This window comes from Schistocerca serialis, chromosome 3, assembly GCF_023864345.2.
Source record: "Schistocerca serialis cubense isolate TAMUIC-IGC-003099 chromosome 3, iqSchSeri2.2, whole genome shotgun sequence".
Classification (NCBI taxonomy): Eukaryota; Metazoa; Arthropoda; class Insecta; order Orthoptera; family Acrididae; genus Schistocerca; species Schistocerca serialis.
In genome coordinates, this window is record NC_064640.1 from 993539072 (window position 1) to 993556576 (window position 17505).

The window sequence follows — 17505 nt, forward strand, 5'->3', positions numbered from 1 at the left end:
TTATTAGCCCACCTCCACGAGAAAATTCACGCCAAATTCATATTCCAGCACGATAATGGCTGAAAAACTGCGCTTCTCTTTATTATTATTATTCTTTATCATTTGTCATTTATTATTATTTATTATTAATATTGCCCTACCTCCACTAGAAAATTGCGCCAAATTCAAATTCCAACACGATAATGTCTCGAAAACTGTACTTCTATTTATTAGTATCATTTATTATTTATTCAAGATCTCCCATTTCGGTGGGAAAAAAGCCATTTGCGTTACATCAAAAATGGTTCAAATGGCTCTGAGCACTATGGGACTTAATTGCTGTGGTCATCAGTCCCCTAGAACTTAGAACTACTTAAACCTAACTAACCTAAGGACATCACACACATTCATGCCCGAGGCAGGATTCGAACCTGCGACCGTAGCAGTCGCGCTGTTCCAGACAGTAGAGCCTAGAACTGTTTGGCCACTCTGGCCGGCTGCGTTACATCCATAACACAAAGTCTGTCACAAGTTCATATTCCAACACCATAAACTATCACACGTACGAAATAGCCCACATCCTACGAACTTTCGCGCTCATTTATCCTTTCACTGCTAAGCTATGAAAATCGCATCAAATAATAAAGTGCACTTATAGTAACCTAATTCACATTCTTTGATTTTGTGTGGGAAAAAAGGGCTTACGTCCTTATTACAAGCAGTACGGTCATCACTTGTACTCCAACAAAATCAGTACACATCTTCGAGATCCCAGTGCAGTCGCCACAGCGTCCACGCTACAACTGAATTAGTTGAAATCGTCGCCGCACCTGGCCTCGTGTCCCAGGCGCCACGGTCGCCGAGCGAGTGGCCGCATAGCCTAGGTAAGGGAGCGGCCGCCTCGCCCTACATCATGGCCAGTCCAGCTCTCTCGTCAACATGTTTTTGTGGACAGGGAGTCTGTCCCCACCGACCAGCTGGCGCCAAAGCTGTTCGCTGGACACGTTCAAACCTGTCGCTGCCGACCGTTCACCGTCCACCACGTACTTTGTGTGACCGAGAACGCCGTGCTACACTTTTGGTGCCAAGGTTTGCTCGACAGTGGAATCCGCCATGACTGTATAACAGCACGTTTGGTCACCACGAGAACACTCACCAAGTTAATTGACTCTCTCTTGCGCGCACGTTCTAACCGGACACTCGCCGCGCCGCCGCCCCGCTCACGTCCGACCGCTTACGTCACACACCCACAATCGCCCCCCCATACACGCGACGGACATAGTCTTCTGTAAATATACTAACTCCCACATTGCTCATCTAACTTATCAATTACCTAAGTACCTAATTCCATTTCAATTTTAATCATATTAAATAATTCAATTTACAATTTCATGTACATATGCAAAGGTGTTTAACTACCTACTTTCAACTACCTTTCGAGCACCAACCCGCCACCTCTTTGTAGGAAACCTCGCCGAGTTTGAATTCTGCCTGCCACTTGCGCTTTCGCTACAAACCTATGAAAATTGTGCGTAAAGAAAGGGCACTTATACTAACCTCATCCACCCGACTGCCACTTCCTCCTAGGGTCAGGCGCCAAGTTTGAAATCTGCCAGTAAACAAAGATCACTTGCGTCTTCGCTACCAATGTAAGAAAATTGCTGAAAACAAAGTCTACCACCACCACCACTTCCTAGTGGGCGGTTGGTAAAACGACTCAGCCCGCACTAGGCTGATGGAAGGAGGAAGGAGTGTACTTTGTTTATTTTGGAGCAATTTATTTAGTGATGGAGTATATGTATCACAGAACACAGGCTCTCACATGCCCCCACAGCATACAGATCTGCAAACTACTCCTACATAACTCATGCATAACGCTCTACACACACGCTTGCTAATTGAAAACTGTCAAAAAAGTCACTGCACAGCCTACAGACATGTGAAGCACACTTAAATAATCTCAAAACATTCACGCCCATAGAACTGAACAATTCCTAATTCCTCTAAATAATAGTAAATCGTCCAAAAGTCACTGCACAACCTACAGACATGTGAAGCACACCTAAATAACTCATAACATTCACGCCCATACAACTGAACAACTCTTAATTTCTCTAAATAATAACCCATCAAAAATACCCTGCTCCCTAATCGTCAACTTTTCAAACTCATACACCTGTCTTTATTTAAACAACTAGAGATAGACAGCACCACCAGCCTCTGTATTCGCCACTCAGTCCACGGTCCAGCTGACTTAGTACACAGGTTTTGATACGTAAGGCTGACCTAAGGCAGGTTCTGAACTCCAGTAGTGCACTACACTTGGCAACACAACCACACCCATCAAGATATTCATTCCAATCCAAGCCTGTAACTCCTCTACAGATAAATTTGTCCAGTTATTTGTTGACTCACTCACAATCTGACCAGATTGCTGTTTTTGCGCAAAAACCGCTCAGACTGCGCTGTGCTGCTCGGGGGAGGTAAGGAAGGGCTGCACTCTATTTATTTCGAGCCGTTTTATTTAGTCATGGAGTATATTTGTCACAAAACACCCGCACTGATCTGACTGTGGTCACCTGACACAGGCCACAAACACGTAAACAACTCCTAATTTCACCACACAATAGCAAATTGCTCTTAAGTAATGCAGTACACAATATCCGCAGACGAGGTCTTCACTCTTAAACTCTCCAAATAACGCACAGCACAGTGCACAGACATGCTCGCAAAATAGTGCAACAGACGCGCCCAAACACCCTCACTCAATACCCTGCCCCCCAGGTGCCAAACCGACCAAAAGTCTCTGCCCTGTCTACCCCAAACATGACCTCCTCACAGTCGCATTCGCGCCTAACACCGGAGAAATTGATATCACCTATGCGCCTTAGATTACGCTCCAAGGCAGGCAGCGCGTGCGTGCGGTCGGCGGGAGCGTGGGTTCCATAGCCTCCATCCAAGTTCAGCTTCCGAGCTCTCATGACAGCCGAGCAGAAAGGACGCTCTCCTCTGACACATGTGAAAGCTGCTTTGTTCTTCGCATGTATACCGCCAGCGTCTCAGGTCTGGACCTGCCTTTACGTGTATTGTCAGAATAGCCCATAGCTCGTTTAGACGTACAATTAACGTCGCCGCGAAAACACTTACTACTAGCCTGTAACCGACATGGTGACGGAAAACCAATCACTCTGATCTGCGCTGCAGGGGCGTGTAATGATTAACAGCACTCTATTTATTTTTTCAAACAATTTATTTCACCATACAGTATATCTATCACACTACCACAAAACACCCATCCAGATGTGTCCTGGGCCATGTTGCACAACTTACAGACACGCTCCCAACTTATAATTTCAGTACACACAATAACAAACTGCTACTAAATAATTCTTCACACTGATGTGTAGATACACTCAGTACTCGCAAACTTTCCAAATAACGCATAGCAGAGTCTGCAGATCCGCTAGCAAAATTACTCAGCAGACGTGTGCAAGTACCCCTCACCGCTCCCTGTTCACAAGATCGTGAAGTCACGCATCCTTCTGATTACAGACCGCCCACAGCCCCTGCTCGGCTTCCGTAAGCGTGAGCTGGAGCGGTCGACGCGCTCGTCAGTTGTCAAAGCACACACAGACGTCCGTCCAGGGCCGCGGTCCGTCACAACCCCGAGGCGCGACCACCAAACGTGAGTGAAAGTCAAATTTATATCAACGTAGCATAATTCTAAAGCGCAGCCTCCATACACTAGACACATCATAGCAGCAGCACATGTCTTTACCTCATATGACACACTGTGCATTGCTCCTGACACGACATTACAGGGCCCTTTAACTAAACATAACTACACATCCCTGCTCTCGCCTCGACGCGTGACCAGCCATCTAAAACCTTTATTATTCTTACTTTACAACATTTTTTTAAAAATAAGACATAATTTACTCCTCCCACCGCTCCTAACATCAGACCCGTCCCACCATCAACATACGCAAATGTCCTCAACTCTATCTTGACGCTCATATATCACCCCTCACACCATCAATCAGTTTACCATTCTCATCCCCTCTTTTCGAATTACAAAGGTAGCCTCTATCTAAACACCGGCCGGCCGCGGTGGTCTAGCGGTTCTAGGCGCGCAGTCCGGAACCGCGCGACTGCTACGGTCGCAGGTTCGAATCCTGCCTCGGGCATGGATGTGTGTGATGTCCTTGGGTTAGTTAGGTTTAAGTAGTTCTAAGTTCTAGGGGACTGATGACCACAGTAGTTAAGTCCCATAGTGTTCAGAGCCATTTGAACCATTTACCTAAACACCAATCAACTCATCCTTCTCGCTCTTTCAGCAGTAAAATTAATTTTACACACACCCAGAAATACCAAACGCAATTAAAGAGTCAAACTTTTACACACACCGTCAAGCAGATACCACACTCACACCAATATTCAAAGCCTGGTCCATATTTACCCCTCCAACTTGAATTAAATGTTATTACCATTGCCCCAACATTCTGCCAGCGCTCGATTTGGACCTATTTTTCCGCTCTTAACTCTTGTCACTAGCGATCCAATATCACTATCTATTGACTGCATTAATTTCCACATAAACGAAAAATCTAGCCCAGTTATCTATGTCATCAAGCTGTACCCTCTCACGATAGCATACAAACTCATCTTCTCTAGTCATTATACAACTTTTATCAGCGACACGCCTCAGTCGCTATCCCCGATAATTAATACCCGACCAGCGTGCGTAAGGCCTGTGAAGACGTCGCCGACGCGGGTTTGTGTACTGTAATCATCGTCACATTTCATTGAACAACAAGGAAAGACGCGATGTTCTAATGTCTCACTCTTTCCATCCTGCATTACACATCATCCATTCAACATACACATTCATTCGCGCCGCCGTTTAAAGACTCCTATATCGGAACACATAGCATCATTCAACAACTATCACTTGCTCTTATCTAATAACTCATCCATCAGGTCTGGGGGCAAGGTCACCCCTTTCTTTCTTTCTTTCTTTCAGCAGGAGAGAGCTATTTTTTACAGTGGTAGCTAAATTGCGCCATCAACTTAACATCACCAATCGCGAAACATATCTTCAAATACGTAAACACTCTTACTCAATTACACAGCGTTCCTGCTGAGGACATGACCTTCAATATTACAGTTCTTAATCCAATAACCACCAAAACAAGTACTAAATGCTCAAACTAATCCCATTGCACCTTACAAAGCTAGCGTCCGAGCGCCGGTGGTGGCATGTCAAAGCCTCATATCTGTCCATCTAAACAGCCGTCCACTCAGCCCCAGGACCAGCATGCTCAAGTGGGCTCTCGGTATACCTGCTCTCCAGCTATTGTCTAACGACATACAGTGCACAAATGGATTCCTGAACAGCGCAGATCTCTAACCTCCACTCGATCTCCAACTTGACATGTAAACAGTGTATCCCCCAGCCAGCGAACCCGACATCATTCACGCTGTGCTGACAATTTCCACTCACAAATCTTAAACACTCGCATGTATAAAACCATATTCACTCCTGCCAAAACTCACTTAACAATAAAAAAGCATTCTCCCTTTCTAAGCATAGATGAGTATGCATTTAGAGCAAATAGACAAACATAATTCCAAGCAGAAGTCATACATATGATTAAAAAGAAAAAAAAAATGACCTCAATGTAGGTTATCCGACATTTATTTACATTTCCTAATGATACAGTCGTAGATGAGTCTTGTTATCCACTCTCTCATTCCTTCAACACACGCTTTCTCAGGACTTGTTCTACTTATATCCCACCCGCACTGTTATACTAATTTTGTACAAGCATTTACGCCCCCACATACAACCCAGCTCGATAGAACATAATAATTCCTTTTTCTACAGGTAGTCATATTCGGTGAACAATTAAACGTACTAAATTACTCATACATGTAGTCAAATAAGCAAACACTTTTACCGACATACACACCCCTCTCACTGAGAATAGGGTATTTAATATAATATACATAAACACATACCAATGATAACAATATTCAGGTCCAGACCTGAGACGCTGGCGGTATACATGCGAGGAACAAAGCAGCTTTCACATGTGTCAAAGGAGAGCGTCCTTTCTGCTCGGCTGTCATGAGATCTCTAAAGCTAAACTTGGATGGAGGCTGTGGAATCCACGCTCCATGACTAAATAAAACGGCTCGAAATAAATAGAGTGCAGTCCTTCCTTACCGCCCCGAGCAGCACAGCGCAGTCTGAGCGGTTTTTGCGCAAAAACGACAATCTGATCAGGCTGTGAGTGAGCCAACAAATAACTGGACAAATTTATCTGTAGAGGAGTTACAGGCTTGGATTGGAATGAATATCTTGGTGGGTGTGGTTGTGTTACCAAGTGTAGTGCACTACTGGAGTTCAGAACCTGCCTTAGGTCAGCCTTACATATCAAAACCTGTGTACTAAGTCAGCTGGACCGTGGACTGAGTGGCGAATACAGAGGCTGGTGGTGCTGTCTATCTCTAGTTGTTTAAATAAAGACAGGTGTATGAGTTTGAAAAGTTGACGATTAGGGAGCAGGGTATTTTTGATGGGTTATTATTTAGAGAAATTAAGAGTTGTTCAGTTGTATGGGCGTGAATGTTATGAGTTATTTAGGTGTGCTTCACATGTCTGTAGGTTGTGCAGTGACTTTTTAGACGATTTACTATTATTTAGAGGAATTAGGAGTTGTTCAGTTCTATGGGCGTGAATGTTTTGAGATTATTTAAGTGTGCTTCACATGTCTGTAGGCTGTGCAGTGACTTTTTTGACAGTTTTCAATTAGCAAGCGTGTGTGTAGAGCGTTATGTATGAGTTATGTAGGAGTAGTTTGCAGATCTGTATGCTGTGGGGGCATGTGAGAGCCTGTGTTCTGTGATACATATACTCCATCACTAAATAAATTGCTCCAAAATAAATAAAGTACACTCCTTCCTCCTTCCATCAGCCTAGTGCGGGCTGAGTCGTTTTACCAACCGCCCACTAGGAAGTGGTGGTGGTGGTAGACTTTGTTTTCAGCAATTTTCTTACATTGGTAGCGAAGACGCAAGTGATCTTTGTTTACTGGCAGATTTCAAACTTGGCGCCTGACCCTAGGAGGAAGTGGCAGTCGGGTGGATGAGGTTAGTATAAGTGCCCTTTCTTTACGCACAATTTTCATAGGTTTGTAGCGAAAGCGCAAGTGGCAGGCAGAATTCAAACTCGGCGAGGTTTCCTACAAAGAGGTGGCGGGTTGGTGCTCGAAAGGTAGTTGAAAGTAGGTAGTTAAACACCTTTGCATATGTACATGAAATTGTAAATTGAATTATTTAATATGATTAAAATTGAAATGGAATTAGGTACTTAGGTAATTGATAAGTTAGATGAGCAATGTGGGAGTTAGCATACTTACAGAATACTATGTCCGTCGCGTGTATGGAGGGGGCGATTGTGGGTGTGTGACGTAAGCGGTCGGACGTGAGGGGGGCGGCGGCGCGGCGAGTGTCCGGTTAGAACGTGCGCGCAAGAGAGTCAATTAACTTAGTGAGTGTTCTCGTGGTGACCAAACGTGCTGTTATACAGTCATGGCGGATTCCACTGTCGAGCAAACCTTGGCAGCAAAAGTGTAGCACGGCGTTCTCTCTCGGTCACACAAAGTACGTGGTGGACGGTGAACGGTCGGCAGCGACAGGTTTGAACGTGTCCAGCGAACAGCTTTGGCGCCAACTGGTCGGTGGGGACAGACTCCCCTGTCCACAAAAACATGTTGACGAGAGAGCTGGACTGGCCATGATGTAGGGCGAGGCGGCCGCTCCCTTACCTAGGCTATGCGGCCACTCGCTCGGCGACCGTGGCGCCTGGGACACGGGGCCAGGTGCGGCGACGATTTCAACTAATTCAGTTGTAGCGTGGACGCTGTGGCGACTGCACTGGGATCTCGAAGATGTGTACTGATTTTGTTGGAGTACAAGTGATGACCGTACTGCTTGTAATAAGGACATAAGAGCTTTTTTCCCACACAAAATCAAAGAATGTGAATTAAGTTACTATAAGTGCACTTTATTATTTGATGCGATTTTCATAGCTTAGCAGTGAAAGGATAAATGAGCGCGAAAGTTCGTAGGATGTGGGCTATTTCGTACGTGTGATACTTTATTGTGTTGGAATATGAACATGTTACAGATTTTTTGTTATGGATGTAACAAAAATGGCTTTTTTCTCACCAAAATGGGACATCTTGAATAAATAATAAATGGTCATAATAAATAGAAGTGCCAGCAGGTGTGGCCGAGCGGTTTGAGCTGCTGCAGCCTTTAACTTCGCGACCGCTACGGTCGCAGGTTCGAATCCTGCCTCAGGCATGGATGTGTGTGATGTCCTTAGGTTAGTTAGGTCTAAGTAGTTCCAAGTTCTAGGGGACTGATGGCCTCAAGTCCCGTAGTGCTCAGAGCGATTTGAACCATTTTGAATCAATAAATAGACGTACAGTTTTCGAGACATTATCATGTTGGAATTTGAATTTGGCGCAATGTTCTAGTGGAACTAGGCCAATATTAATAATAAATAATAATACATGATGAATGATAGTGAATAATAATAATAAAATGAAGTACAGTTTTGCAGCCATAATCGTGCTGGAATTTGAATTTGGCGTTAATTTTCTCATGGAGGTAGGATAATAATAATAAATAACAATAATAAGTAACAATAATAAATAATAATAAATGACAATAAATTATAATGAATTATAATAAATGATAATGAATAATAGTGAATAATAACATAGAAAAGTAAAGTTTTGCATGCATTATCTTGTTGGAATTGGAATTTGGCGCCAATTTCTTCTGGAGGCTTAGGTTAGTGGACATAGCCCAATTGAGCTATTTTCCCGCCAAAATTCAAAGTTCCCGCCAGTTTTTCGGGGGGGGGGTTATGTTAGTGGAGGTAGCCCAATTGGCCTACTTTCCTGCCGAAATTCAAATTTGCCGCTGTTTTTCTGGAGGGTTAGTTTAGTGGACGTAGCCCAATTGACCTATTTTCCCGCCAAAAGCCGCCATCTTGGATGAGGTCATGTGCTGTTGCCAAGTCTACATGCTGCCATCTTGGATGACATCATCGCCACCATTTTGAATAAATTTGACAACAATTGAAAGTGGGGTGGCACATACTTTGTCCCACTACTATCGTAATGATATGGAACGGGTCATTTTACATCCACATTAGAAATTATTAGGAGCATACAATTACATACTGAACATTTCTACAGTTTATTGATTTATTTATTTTATAAAAATAAAAAGATATGCAGATGTGAATTAGTAATTCCTACTCACTACATTTTATACATTACAGTAATAGAAACTATTCTACAGAGCAGTTTGTATTAAAATTGCACTTTGCTGTTTGTCAGACATTTTAGATCAGTGGGTAAGTGATCAAAACGTTTTGTTGCAGCATTGTGCAACCCTTTTTGTGCTAAAGACACCCTTAATGTGGAGTAATTGATGTCATTTTTCCTTCAGGTATTGTAATTATTACCTCACTGTTTCTTTTGAACTGTAGTAGATTATTTACAACAAACTTCATGAGGTAAAAAATGTACTGTGAACAATAATCAGAATACCCAATTCCTTAAATAGATGTCTACAAGATGATCGTGGGTGAGTACCACATATTATTCTTACAGCACGTATTCACACAATGAAGACTTATTTTCTTAAAGATCAGTTAGTCCAGAACATTATTGCATATGACATTGCTGAATGGATGTATGTAAAGTATGTCAACATATTGATTTGTCTCTCTCCAAGATTTGCAATGATTCTGAGCGCAAATGTGGATGAACTAAGTTGTCTTAGTAGTTCCAAACTGTGTTTTTTCCCCAGTTTAAATTCTCATCAATATGGACTCTTAAGAATTTTGAAGTTTGCACAAATTTTATTATTTCGTCATCATGTGTTACCCTTATCATTGGTGTAGTACCTCTACATGTGCAGAAATGAATATGTTGTGCCTTTTTAGAATGTAGAGTGAGACCATTTGCGAAAACCAGTCAATGATACCTCTAAGAAATTTATTTATCATTTCTTCTGTTTCTGTACATATGTTCGGAGTGATCACAATACTATATATCATCTGTAAAATGGACTAGTTCTGTTTGTTGTATACTGGGCGGAAAACCGTTTAAATATACGAGGGTAATCCCAAAAGTAAGGTCTCCTATTTTTTTTATAAGAACATAGACCTGTTTATTTCTACAATGGTTTACATCAGTCTAGGGCTTGAACATTTAGCTATTTTTCAACATAATCACCATTTCTGTCTATGCATTTTTGTAGACGCTGTGGCAGTTTTTGTGTGCCCATGTCATACCAGCCCGCCGCCATGCTGTTCAGAAAGTTATGAACCTCTTCTTTCACCTCGTCGCCGGAGCTGAATTGCTTTGAGGACAAATGTTCTTTTAACCTAGGGAACCAGGACTATAGGGTGCGTGGGTGATTCTGTACCACTGAAACTGTTGCAGGAGAGCAACAGTTTGCCAAGCGATGTGTGCATCGACAGAAATGGTGATTATGTCGAAAAATAGTTAAATGTTCAAGCTGTAAACTGATGCAAACCATTGTAGAAATAAACATGTCTATGTACTTATAAAAAAATAGGAAACTTTACTTTTCGGATTACCCTCGTACAAGGAACAGTAGTGGACCTATGATTTCCCCCCAGTCAGAATTAGGTCTCTGGACTATATTGCTTGAATTACTTGGTACAATTCTCTGCATTATTTTGGTTAGATATGACGCTATCTGTTGGTTGGATATATTATCAATCCCATAACACATTAATTTATCTAAGAGAATACTGTGATTCCCACGGTCAGATCGCTTAGAAAGGTAGCACAAAATACCAAACGGCGCTATTTTCCTATTTAATGCCTGTAAAATCTGGTCAGTGAACGTGTAAATGGCATTATCAGTAGAGCAACACTTGTGAAACCCAAACTGTGATTATCTAAAGATACTATTGTTGCTAAAGTGAGATACTATTCTAGAATACATCATACTCTCAAAAAATTTGGAGAATGATGTCAGTTGTGAAACAGGTCGGTAGTTATTGACATCTCTCTTATCGCTTTTCTTAAAGAGGGGTTTAACAATGACATATTTCAGCCTTGGGTTAGTAATGCATTACGTGTTTCAGATAAGACTGGGCTTCTTACATGGGAACAAATTTTTAATACTCTATTGAAAACACCATCATAACCAGACGAGCTTTTATTTTTGAGAGAATGTATAATTTTCTTAATTTCAGAAGGAGAAGTTGATGATACATTGTGTGATCGAATTTTATGAAAGTTACATTTTCAACATACTGCTGTGATTTTGCTCTTGAACCGTTTGTCCCTATGCTTTCTACACTGAAGCGCCAAAAAAACTGGTATAGGCATTCGTATTCAAATACAGAGGTATGCAAACAGGAAGAATACGGCGTTGCGGTCGGCGACACCTATATAAGACAACTAGCTTCTGGCACAGTTGCTACATCGGTTATTGCTGCTACAAAGGCAGATTATCAAGATTTGAGTGAGTTTGGACGTGGTGTTATAGTTGGTGCACGAGGATGGGACGCAGCATCTTCGAGGTAGCGATGAAGTGGGAATTTTCCCGTGCGACCATTTCACGAAAGTACCGTGAATATCACGAATCCTGTAAAACATCAAATCTCCGACATCGCTGGGCCGGAAAAAGCTCCTGCAAGAATGGGACCAACGACGAATGAAGTGAATCGTTCAACGTGAAAGAAGTGCAACCCTTCCGCAAATTACTCAGATTTCAATGCTGGGCCATCAACAAATGTCAGCGTGCGAACCGTTCAACGAAACATCATCGATATGGGCTTTCGGGGCCGAAGGCCCACTCGGGTACCCTCGATGACTGCACAACACAAAGCTTTACGCCTCGCCTGGGCCCGTCAACACCGACATTGGACTGTTAATGACTGGAAACATGTTGCCTGGTCGGACGAGTCTCAAATGGCTCTGAGCACTATGGGACTTAACATCTGTGGTCATCAGTCCCCTAGAACTTAGAACTACTTAAACCTAACTAACCTAAGGACATCACACACATCCATGCCCAAGGCAGGATTCGAACCTGCGACCGTAGCGGTCGCGCGGTTCCGGACTGAGCGCCTAGAACCGCTACACCACCGCGGCCGGCGGACGAGTCTCGTTTCAAATTGTATCGAGGGGATGGATGTATACGAGTATGGAGACAACATCACGAATCTCTGGTTTTTCAGAACGCAACTAGCGACAGAATATTATCAGATCCGTTAGATACATGTGTCTGTGGTCTGAAGTGCACGGAGATGACTTACAAGGTACTCTTGTGCTTCGACCGCTTAAGCTTGTGTCATATGACTGCGAGCCCAAGCTACAAGGCTTAATATACGCATACCATGTGTGCCTGGAAATCCGGTCACCATTGTATTATCTTTTTCTGCAGGATAGCAGATAGAGCTTTTCGTGCAAACAGGTGAGGTATACAGTTAAATACTGGTATAACTTTCTACGCTCTCAGTTATTACCCTCCTGAGAGAAGGAATGCTAAATCACAAGGGTTGAAAAAACCTGCACATACAGCAAGGATATGTATGGGTACCCATTAAGGACTATACTTCATACCACATAACAATATGTAAACGCCTACAGAAACAAATACCCCAAGAAAACCATAATATATAAGGGGTGATCAAAAAGTTTCCGTTTGAAGCCGTTGCTGCATTGTATATACAACCTAGCGTGACTCCTATGCAGGTATATAAGCACGATAAGGCGAAGTGCCCGGGAAAACCGCGACTGCGGGTGCTGGTGCTTCGTGATAACGCACATACCAATATAGCAAGTTTCGTAATGCTGAAGTTGTGTCAACTCAAGTGAGAGACACTCGAGGTCCTGATCTCTCCCCATGAGATTATCACGCCTTAGATCCCTCAAGAAAAGCCTCGAAGGGTCGAACGAGGATGTGCAGCAGGCAGTTACGGACTTATTCAGCCAGGACTTCACGGTGTCTTACCAAACGGGTATTTTCAACCTGGTGCGGCGCTGGGATGATTGCCTCAACGCTCACGGCGATTTTGCCCGATTAGCATACCGATTCTGAACTGTACGGCCTTCGAACGGAACTTTCTGAATGGCCCTTATACTATACCGTAGTTGATACTTCTCTCCAACCAAATTATTCCCTCTGTCCATCACCTATTCACTTCTCCAACTCTGTCCTCCTTGACAAACATACTTTTCACAGTCTACATGAAATTAACATCATTTGGCCACTTCACCTTCTATCTTAATATAAAAGTAAGGCATTTGTATAACAAGTACATTTTGCATTCACTGTGCATGATACTCTACTTCATCAATTTCCTATTTGACATTTTAGTTAAGCACAATAATAAGCATCGTCGTCCACACTCACTCCAAACTTGATCCAATGACCACTTTCATACAAATACTCGTACACACACATTTCCTACAACACCCATCTCTTTCTCTCCACATATCAGCAGCCAGATTTTATTTTCCGTCCCCGTTTCGTCCAGAAACAACCGAAGGGAACCGGTAATCTATGGTCAATGAAGCCTCGTGCAGTACAGCATCACCCGCAGCAGCATCGTTACCACCATCAACAGGAATAACAACAAAATCTCTACTGTCATATCACCGACAAGCAACCTCCATATCAGCGTCGTTGCACCAAAAACTGTTATCATATAATAATCACAGTTTTTTGAAAAAATAATTTCATTATTCTCGAGTCGCTATCTGCTTTAATTCATCCCGTTGTCGTTCCGTTTTGTATACAACGTCACCGAACGAAATATAAGGGGTTATCAAAAAGTATCCTTCCGAAGGCTGTACAGTACAGCATCGGTATGTCAATCAGGCAAAATCGTTGTGAGCATTGAGGCAATCATCCCACTGACACACTAGGTCGAAGATATCGATTTGGTAAAACACCGTGTCCTGCTGCGTGAAGAAGTCCGTAACTGCCTGCTGCACATCCTCGTCCGGCAGGAGTCGTCTGTCCTTCGAGGCATTTTTAAGGGACCAAAGCGGTGAAAATCGCATGGGGAGGGATCAGGGTTATATGGTGGGTGTTCGAGTTGGGCGGATCTTCTGCGTTACGACATTTGCGATATGGGGATGTGCGTTATCGTGAGGTAGCAGCACCCCCTGGCGCACAATTTCACAACGGTGATTCTCGCACACATGCTGCCCCATACACATTCTTCATTCTCCGACAGATGTCTACCGGTATTTGTCATTCGGCAACCGAGAAAAGAATAACAGCTTGTCAACCTGTTTGGACTCATTCGATAATTACGTCACAGTAATTCACCTACCGCATTTACGGCACGCACGTCGGAAAGACACGAACGGCACACTAATACTTGCTTACATGTCGGTGCTTATATTCCCACATTGAACTCACGCTACGTTTCATATATTACGCAGTAGCAGCGCACTGAAACGAAAACAATTTGATCTCCTCTTATAATAGTCAACCCTCTTCAAAGAAAGGAGCTCACTGGTCGCTTTGGAGCGCCGTATATCAAGTGGAACTGGCAGTAGGCGGTCATGTGATCCTCCACCGCTGACGTAAGCCAAAGCAATGAAGTGAGGTGTGTGCGCCAGTCGGTTGTTTAAAATCAGTGCAGTAAGATGGGTCGACGTGGAGATGGGGCAGAATTTCAGGAAGGAGCTCTCTTGTTTGAACGTGTCCATAACCACGCCACGATTGAAGTTGTCCGATGTGTTGGTGTATCAGCACAGATTGTCCAATGTGTATGTAAGGAATGGTGCGCAACTCGTAACAATGTGCCACTGAATAAAAACAGTGGCTCTAGAAAGGTCCTAACAGAGAGTTTCAGTCTTGTAATAATAATCTGTTTCAAACTCGACAGGCCTTGTTGCCGTCAGTGAACGCGAGTCCATCTCAGGCAGATTCCGAGAGGCCATTACGAAGGGAACTGTATTCAATGCATATTTTTAGTTGGGTACTTAGCAAAACGCCATCACTCACAACCGACAACACACAAGAATACACGCCTTCGCGTGCCAGTCAACATTTGGAAAACAGCTGAATGTAGACATGTAGTGTGGTACGACGAATCGCTCATTTGGCTTCTCTCAAATGATGCAAGGCGTCGAACGCACCGATGACCCAATAAGGCGTTCAGTTCGCTGCGTTTGAAGATTGTGCTTCAGGCCCGAGCTGATGCTTTGAGGCAGTTTTTTGTATCACGATTTGAGGCCAGTCATTCAGTTTACCTCGAGTGAGCCAGGATGTTTATTTCGACATTGTCGTTGGGCAAGTATTGTCCTTTCTGCCACACCTTCACGAAGACTGTGCTGTGGACCTCCTGTCTTCCAAGTTGACAAGAGTCGTGTTTGCACGGCTGCACCCATTCGTTCCTGGCTGCACGCATTCGTTCCTGCGTTGGCAGATACGCCGCCATCATATCGCACCTACACTGGCACGCCTAGTAATCACTCTGTCTTAATCCCACAGTAAATTCACTGATGATCCAAACCATTATGACCCTGCCCTTCTCGAGGTTGGATGCCTCCTGTTGGCGTTGCGGGTACATGACGCAGTAAGGAAGGAATGTAAGCGGAAGAGATACGAATGGGCAGTAATTATAGCGAAGATAGGGGCGGATATCTGATATAAGCGGTTTTGACAAAGAGCACATTGTTAAAGCCATGCAGCTGGAAACGAGAATCTCTGAAGCGGCGAATCTGGTCACCTGTTGACGAACTACTGTCGTGAGCACCTACGGAAAATGGTTGGAGGATGGTGAAATAACGAGTAGGCCGTATGGTATTGGACGACGACGTCTCACCACAAAACGTAGCCGTCGAATGATCCCCCACTGAGTAATCTAGGAGAGGCAGCGATCTGTGGCAGTTCTGACGACAGAGTACAGTGCTGTGTTTCGGAGCACGCCTTTCAAAGGCCATTGTTGAAATGGAGCTCCAACGACCACTTGTTCTTGTGTTGACCCAACATCGCCAGTTATGATTGCAGTGGGCACAAAATCTTGAGTTTTCACCGTGGATCAATAGAAACGTGTCTCTTGTCTAATGAATCGCATTTCTTGCTATAACAGATCGATGTTTGGGTCCTTACACGCCTTACACGCAATTTTCGGGAATTGCTTGGCCTGTGCCTAGACAACTGGTGCCTCATACTTCTGGAATCCTGGCACGGACTTGTAGAATCCATGACAAGCAGAATCTCTGTTGTACTGTGACTGAAGAGTGGAACAACACGATGTTAAAAAGGAGCTCATAATGTTTTGGCTGATCAGCATATCTGGGATAATGTGAAACAGAGGATGAAACGCAGAAATCAACATTCTCGGAATTTGGTAGTTCTATGTGATCTAATTATTAATAAAGAAACTTGTAGACTACCTTTGAGGCCGTTTATCAAGTCCAGAGACGGTGTTGTGTAGTATTAGTGTTCAAATGGCTCTGAGCACTATGCGACTTAACTCCTGAGGTCATCAGTCGCCTAGAACTTAGAACTAATTAAACCTAACTAACCTAAGGACATCACACACATCCATGCCCGAGGCAGGATTCGAACCTGCGACCGTAGCGGTCGCTCGGCTTCAGACTGCAGCGCCTAGAACCGCACGGCCACTCCGGCCGGCTGTATTAGTGTGATGTCTCCCCGAGGCGGCAACGTTTTTGCCCTGTGTGGTTACTTTGTAAGGTTGTACAGTAGTCGTATGGCAACTATCAGCCGACCCCTCACAGGGGGAATGAAATAAACATTAAAACGGCAAGACGCAATCAATATCTTCACTGCACGATAACAGTGGTGATGTTATTGATGACAGTGTCACTAAAGCAGAGTTACTAAACACGGTTTTCCAAAATTCCTTCACAAAAGAAAACGAAGTAAATATTACAGAATTCGAATCAAGAACAACTGCTAACATGAGTAATTTAGGAAGCAGATATCCTCGATGTAGCGAAGCAGCTCAAAAGTCACAGCAATACCCAAGAACTGAAAAGTTGAGTTACAAACCCATATCGCTAACGTCGATTTGTAGTACGATTTTGGATCATAAACTGCGCTCGAGAATTATCAATTACCTCGAAGAAAACGATTTATTAACAAACAGCTGACACGGATTGAGAAAATATCCTTCTTGTGAAACCGAACTTGCTCTTTATTCTCACGAAGTAATGAGCGCTATCGACAGGCGACGTCAAATTTACTCCACATTTTTAGATTTCCAGAAGGATTTTGACATCGTTCGTCGCAAGCGACTTCTAATCAAATTGCGTGCCTACTGAGTATCGTCTCATTTTTTACTGGATTCTTGATTTCCAGTCAGAAATGTCACAGTTCGTAGTAACTGACGGATAGTCGTCGAGTAAAACACAAGTAATATCTGGCATTCCCCAAGGAACTGTTATGGGCCCTCTGTTTTTC

General features: G+C 43.5%; 1 protein-coding gene across 1 annotated transcript in view; it reads right to left on the reverse strand.

The window, feature by feature from the left end:
- LOC126471443 (histidine ammonia-lyase-like) overlaps nt 1-17505 on the reverse strand; it is a 241699-nt gene that overhangs the window by 159618 nt on the left and 64576 nt on the right. The gene's annotated exons all lie outside the window — the stretch shown is intronic.